Here is a 7185-nt window from a genome sequence, read left to right on the forward strand (position 1 = left end):
AGGCCTGTGTTTTAGCCAGTCTCTCACCTGGGCAATACCTCTGTACAACCCCTGAGACACTCTCAATTCTCTCCCCACCCGAAGTAAATTCTGTTCTGCTCCTTTCATCGAGATGCCTGGGACACTCCCGCACACTGTGTACCTGAGGGTCGGGCAAACTCTCAGCACCTGAAGCCTCTGCCACTCACCTAGTGCCCCATAGATCAGCCATAGCCCTGGTTCTGCTCCTCTCTAGCATGTGAGTCAGCGACTCCATGGGAGCTACGGGCTGCAGAACCAACAGAGAGAAAAAGGTGCTCAGCACCCACTGGCAGCCAGCTCCCCACCCACTACAGGCCTTGCTGACAAGCTCCTCACACTTGCCAGTGATCAGCTGTTCAGTGGGGTGCAGGAGGCGCTGGGGAGGAGCAGGAGAGGGGGAGAGGGAGAGGAATGGGGCAGGAAGGTGCAGGGCGGGAAGAGATGGGACAGGGGTGGGGGCTTGGGGGAAGGGGTGGAGTGGGGGGCAGGGCCTGGGGAGGAAAGGGGGGATTTGTCCCATACCCCGGATCCCTCTAGGGCCGGCCCTGAAGGGAAGCACCGACTATCACAGTGACAATAAAACTGACCAGCCTTGTGGGGGGGGGCTGAGGGACTTCCGCACTCACAAGGTCTATTTTCTCACCCAAGGTTAGCCAGACACTGCTCTAACCTGGCACTAACTCTAGCAGCTGGACGCCAAGGAGCCATTTCCCCACAGGAAGTGCATCGAGTGCCCCTGTGGTGCTGGGGGGCTGGCGCTGCTGCTGCCTGTGGGGCTGGCAGGGGGGCTGATGTCTGCACAGACTCTCAGCTGCCAGGCCGGAGGGGGCACTTGGGACCTTACCAGACTGGCTCAGTGAAGACGGGGGGTTGACAGAGCAATACAGACGCTCTCCAGAGCACGGAGCAGCAGCCGCCCATGCAGCCAGGCAATGAGCAATTCCCACAGCCTGGAGCCGAGGGGGAGGCGGCAGCTGCTGTTCCAGCTCCTCGGGGACAGGCCCTGTCAGCCAACAGCCACTTCTTACTCCCCACAGCTAAGGGCGCCGGGTTCCTCCGGTGGGGGTGTGGAGCAGCCGTTCGTTTTCCTGTCCGCACTCCTCTGCGGTGTGAAAATCGGGGAGGGGAGGCAGAAGCCCCACTTCCCTCCCGAAATGACGCCCAGTGGGGGAAGCCAGGACAACAGGGTGGGGCGGCAAGTGGTGGCCAGACTCTCACTGCCAGGGTCTAGTCTAGCTCAGGGTCCAGCTCAACCTCCTCCCCGTGCCACTGGCCCCCAGTCCCCTTCCACCACCAGGTCAACCCGGGCACTAGGGCAGGAACGGGGTGAGGCAGCAAGTCAAGCTGAGCAAGGCAGGCAAAAGCGAGTCTTGTCTTCATGGGCCGCTCCCAATGACGTCCTGTTTGTGTGCAACTGCTGCAAAAACATCCCGGGCAGAGAAGCAACAGGCCAAAATACTGCTCCATGGCTGCCAAAGTAGCTTAGTTGGGAGAGCGTTAGACTGAAGATCTAAAGGTTCCTGGTTCAATCCCAGGCTTTGACAGGTTCTTTTATTCTCTTTGTACAGGGGGGCAGCTTGTTCTCTGGCAGCCCAGTGGTACTTGCACCCAAGGTGAGCAGAGCTGCTGTGGGGCAAAGCAATTTTGGGGGCCCCTTCCATTAAAAAAAGTTGCAACATTGTATTCTCATGGGGCCCCTGTGGGGCCTGGAACAAACTTCCCCACTTGCCTCCCCTGTGGGTGGCACTGATGGTGAGTCTCTGATCTTGGGCTCTGCAGTACGAAAACATAGAATGGGCTTCTGCCCCTACTTGGCCCACCTGACTTTTAACAAGGAGAGATGGGATCTGTCTTTCCCAACATGGCAGGGAGAGAGCAAGGCAGGGTGAGCCTCAGGAATGGTGCCAGAGGGCTGCTGGGCAGTGACAGGCAGGGATTGGGGATGAAAACTCCTCTGCGCAGCTGAGCAATGGCAGTACCCTGGAAGGGGCATCTGTAAAAATGGCCATGTGGAAGGTGGCAGGGATTTGGGGGCCCAGGAGGAGGCGCTTGATGTTCAGTGCCTTGGAGCAGCTGGACTTGGCCATGGTGGGTGTTCAGGAAATGCACATTAACAACTCTAGGGTAGCTCAATAGGCAGAGGGTGATTGGAGGAAGGGCCTCCTGGCCAGGGAAGAACGATGGGGCTGGAGTCTTGTTTTTCACATTCGCGGTGCGAGTACAGAAGGTGGTGGAGCTCCAACCAGGGAGGGCATTACTGGTGGCTTTGTGCTCTGTGGCACTGGTTACTGCTATATTAGTGTGTATGGTCCCCAGTTAAGGCATGAGAGGGAAGATCAAAGGCTCCCTTCCTCTGGGCTGCATGATGTTTGGTGTTGGGGGGGGCGGATTTTAATTGTGTCAGCCGGCCTGAGCACCGCTGGTCCCGTTTTCCCAACCTTCAGAGGAAACGTTTTTACAATGAGCACTACCTGGCGCAGGTCTGTAGTGAGGTCAGCTTAGAGGAGCTCACTCCAGCCACAGAGGGGGTTCACCTTTCTGCGGGGACAGGCCAGGACTCGCATTGACCGGATTTATGCTTAGCTTTTGTGTCTTTAGCATGTTGCTTCTCAGATTCTTTCTTGGCCCGACTTGTTACACTTTGACACTTAACAGGCCAGAGTTTGTGCACCTTCCTACTATCCTCACTAGGATCTGATTTCCAAATTTTGAGGAATGACTTTTTGCCTCTAACGGCCTCCATTACTCGGCCATGTACCTAGAGTGGCGTTCTGCTGGTCGTCCTATTGTCGCTTCTGATTTAGGGCAAACGTTTCATCTGAGCCTCTAATTGCGGTGTTTTTAAACGCTCTGCATGCTGCTTGCAGGCACCTAACACTTGTGACAGCAGCTCCTTTTAATTCCCATCCAACCATCTGTACTTATGCCGATAGGTCGACTCTAGGTCTTTAACTCTGAGCGGTAGCTGAGAAGATGGTAAATGGGGCAGAAACCCGTTCGACAAACCTCTTCATTTCCTTGTATCAGAGGGGAGCCGTGTTAGTCTGGATCTGTAAAAGCAACAAAGACTCCTGTGGCACCTTATAGACTAACAGACGTTTTGCAGCATGAGCTTTCGTGGGTGAATACTCACTTCTTCGGATACCGCTCAGAGTTATTCTTGCATCCGAAGAAGTGGGTATTCACCCACGAAAGCTCATGCTGCAAAACGTCTGTTAGTCTATAAGGTGCCACAGGATTCTTTGTTGCTTCATTTCCTTGTTATTTCCTGACTTATTTATTCATCCCCTTTTCCTTATTTCCTGGGTGAGGCGGCGGCCTGCCAGGGAGCTCCCCGGCACCTCTGGCTGCCTGGGCTGAAGGCAAGCGGCAGGCCTGGGCGTGGCGAGGGCCTCCTGTCCTGGCCTGAGGCTGCAGTGCTTCCTGGCCCCCTTTTCCCACCACCCCGGCAGGCGGCTGCTGCGGGAGAACACGAGGGAGGCTCTGGGGGCGCTAGGCAGCGCTGTGTGTGTGGCTGTCAGGGGAAAGAGCCGAGGCTCCGGACTCGACCTGCCATTGACTCGCGTGGCTCTGCGCGGCTGTCAGCCGGGGTGGGCCAGGCCGCGGACGTGACTCAGGCTTGGGCCGCATGGCCGCGCTTTCCTGACGAGGTATAACCCTGGGTGTCAGGTCGCTGTGCAGCTTTGATCTAAACTGACCAGCAGCCCACAGCCTCCCCCTGGGTCAGCCCCACCTGGTTACTCCTTACAGGCCGACCTCACCCCCCTTCCAGTCCCGGATTCACCCCCTAATCATCCTACTACCACTCAGAGCCACAGCTGTGGAGGTGCTGAAGGAGGGAGGGGTGACTCCAGGGTGGGGTTCTTCTCTAACGATGGCTGGCAGAAAGGTGGTGCTCAGCTCTGTCAGCGACCTGCCCAGCTGCCTCGCTGCCAGGGGATACAGACATTTCTGTAAGGCGATTAAATGGGGTATTTGGCTTCTGAGTGAATGTGAGAAATGTGCAATTATGAGAGGGAATTTCCATCTACTTTTCTACTGCTCTTCAGTGGCCTAATGGTGAAAACATTAGCTTCCTAAACCAGATATTGTGGGTTCAAGGCCCATCCGGGGTGAAAAACTCCTCTCTTCTTGTATAAAGTACTGGATCTTCAGAACAGTCCTCCAGGAACAGAATCTTCCATTTGACAAATGCTTTCTAAACCCATCAGTAGCAAACAGTTAATACTAGTGTTTGTCTGAGAATAGAGTGAAGGGGAGTGTTTACTCCGACACAGACAGAAAGAGCAAGGCTGTTCTGAAAGAGAATGGATCTGTCTGGAGACAAAGCAGAACCTGAGACTGAGCAACCGTGTGAAAAGAAGAGGTTCAAATATGTTAGGTGTTATGTAGGTTGGCCTGGCAAATTTAGCGCTTGGCTACACTTGCAGATGTAGAGCGCTGGGAGTTAAACCAGCCCTCGGAGACCACAGCAGGGAAAATGCTGCTGTGTGTTTACTCTGACAGCTGCAAGTGCACTGGAATGGCCACACTAGCAGCTCTGGCAATGCCACAGAGAGCAGTGCACTGTGGTAGCTATCCCAGTGTGCAAGTGGCTGCAATGTGCTTTTCAAATGGGGGGCGGGGGTGGAGTGTGTATGTGGGGGGAGAGACAGTGTGTTTGGGGGTCTGAGAGTGTGTCAGCATGCTGTCTTGTGTGTTCGGACAGCAGCAGACCACCCCTCCCCCACCTCTCTCTCTCACACACACACCCTGCATCATCGGCAGCAGCATTCCCCAGTAATGGTTGCTTTGTCCCGGAGCAGATAAGCAGCCGGCTGTCGGAAACAGAGCTTTGAAAGGGAATATCCGCATGCCGATTTCAAAACAATGACCACAGTGGGCACTTGACTTCAGGGGATTATGGGACGTTTTCAGAGGCCAGTCACAGTGCAGTAATACAACACGTCGTCACACTCACACCTGGGCATTTCAGCCGAGGCAAAGTGAACTTTATGCTTCTCATGGAGGTGGATTACCAGGAGCGCTCCAGCTGCAGAGCCCAGGTGCTCCATGTGCCTTGCGAGTGTGGACACCTCAGGAGTTAGGGCACCCGGGGCTGCTTTAATGGGCTCTAACTTGCAAGTGTAGCCAAGCCCCTAGACTTGCGACCTGACACCCAGGGTTATAAGACAGACATAGTGACCCCCTTACTGGCCTTGGGGAACCCCAAACCCTTGTTACTAAGGGCACTGAGGAGTCTCTGTCCCTTAATAACTTCTGGGAGCTCCCCAGCAGGCTGCGGGCGTCAGCCGCCTCCTGCCTCACAGGTTAGACTCTTGGTGCTGTGCCAGCCACCCCCTCGCTTGCAGGCCCAGTGTGAGAAGCAGGAGGCCTGGTGCTGGCAGAAGAGGGTTTTGATTGATCCACCTCTGTGTGCTGGGCACAGGACGCTTCCACTGTGTCACTCTGCTGGCTTTTCTTCAGCAGCGCCTAGCGGCCCTGGCTCCAGGCTAGTGCCTGGTGAGCTCTGGCACTGGCAGGAAGCGCTGCAGGGTGCTGGGCAGCGGCCCTGGCAAACCAGCTGCTGGTAGGTGTCTCTGTGGTATCATGGGTCAGTGAGTGCAGCTGTTAATGGAAAGGAGGGGGGGTTATGCTCCCCCAGGGATGCCACTGAAGGCTCCTCATGGGCTCCTCAAGGTCTGCTGGGAGCTGTGATGTCCCCTTTGCCGCCTCGAAGGCTCCTCCTGGACACAGTGGATTCACCTGCTGCCTACAAGAGTGTCGGGCCGCTGCAAAAGCGCATCTCCCAGCAGCCGTGTCGGAGGCTCAGGTTTAATCCTCAAGGCCGAGTGCAAAACTTTCAGCCAGGAACATTTCGCTCCCTTCCCGCCTCCGCCCAAGCGGCAAGGGAGAAGCGGAGGAGACAGGCCGGCTCAAAGACGCCTCCTCCCACTTCCTGTACGCTGTGCAAAGCTCTTGGCCTGCCTCACGCCTCGTCAGGAAAGCACGGCCATGCGGCCCAAGCCTGAGTCACGTCCGCAGCCTGGCCCGCCCCAGCTGACGGCCGCGCAGAGCCACGCGAGTCAATGGCAGGTCGAGTCCGGAGCCTCGGCTCTTTCCCCTGACAGCCACACACACAGCGCTGCCTAGCGCCCCCAGAGCCTCCCTCGTGTTCTCCCGCAGCAGCCGCCTGCCGGGGTGGTGGGAAAAGGGGACCAGGAAGCACTGCAGCCTCATTCCAGGACAGGAGGCCCTCGCCACGCCCAGGCCTGCCTCTTGCCTTCAGCCCAGGCAGCCAGAGGTGCCGGGGAGCTCCCTGGCAGGCCGCCGCCTCACCCAGGAAATAAGGAAAAGGGGATGAATAAAGAAGTCAGGAAATAACAAGGAAATGAAGCAACAAAGAATCCTGTGGCACCTTATAGACTAACAGACGTTTTGCAGCATGAGCTTTCGTGGGTGAATACCCACTTCTTCGGATGCAAGAATTTTCGTATTCACCCACGAAAGCTCATGCTGCAAAACGTCTGTTAGTCTATAAGGTGCCACAGGAGTCTTTGTTGCTTTTACAGATCCAGACTAACACGGCTCCCCTCTGATACAAGGAAATGAAGAGGTTTGTCGAACGGGTTTCTGCCCCATTTACCATCTTCTCAGCTACCGCTCAGAGTTAAAGACCTAGAGTCGACCTATCGGCATAAGTACAGATGGTTGGATGGGAATTAAAAGGAGCTGCTGTCACAAGTGTTAGGTGCCTGCAAGCAGCATGCAGAGCGTTTAAAAACACCGCAATTAGAGGCTCAGATGAAACGTTTGCCCTAAATCAGAAGCGACAATAGGACGACCAGCAGAACGCCACTCTAGGTACATGGCAGAGTAATGGAGGCCGTTAGAGGCAAAAGTCATTCCTCAAAATTTGGAAATCAGATCCTAGTGAGGATAGTAGGAAGGTGCACAAACTCTGGCCTGTTAAGTGTCAAAGTGTAACAAGTCGGGCCAAGAAAGAATCTGAGAAGCAACATGCTAAAGACACAAAAGCTAAGCATAAATCCGGTCAATGCGAGTCCTGGCCTGTCCCCGCAGAAAGGTGAACCCCCTCTGTGGCTGGAGTGAGCTCCTCTAAGCCGACCTCACTACAGACCTGCGCCAGGTAGTGCTCATTGTAAAACGTTTCCTCTGAAGGTT

At 55.6% G+C, this 7185-nt stretch overlaps 1 non-coding gene across 1 annotated transcript; it reads left to right on the plus strand.

Annotated features, from left to right (window-relative positions):
• The first annotated feature begins 1492 nt into the window (after positions 1-1492).
• On the plus strand, positions 1493-1565 carry TRNAF-GAA. Its single transcript has one exon. It is a non-coding gene; the product is annotated as a tRNA-Phe (tRNA).
• Positions 1566-7185: the final 5620 nt, after the last annotated feature.

This window comes from Mauremys reevesii, linkage group 17 (genome assembly GCF_016161935.1).
Source record: "Mauremys reevesii isolate NIE-2019 linkage group 17, ASM1616193v1, whole genome shotgun sequence".
In the NCBI taxonomy this organism is placed as follows: Eukaryota; Metazoa; Chordata; order Testudines; family Geoemydidae; genus Mauremys; species Mauremys reevesii.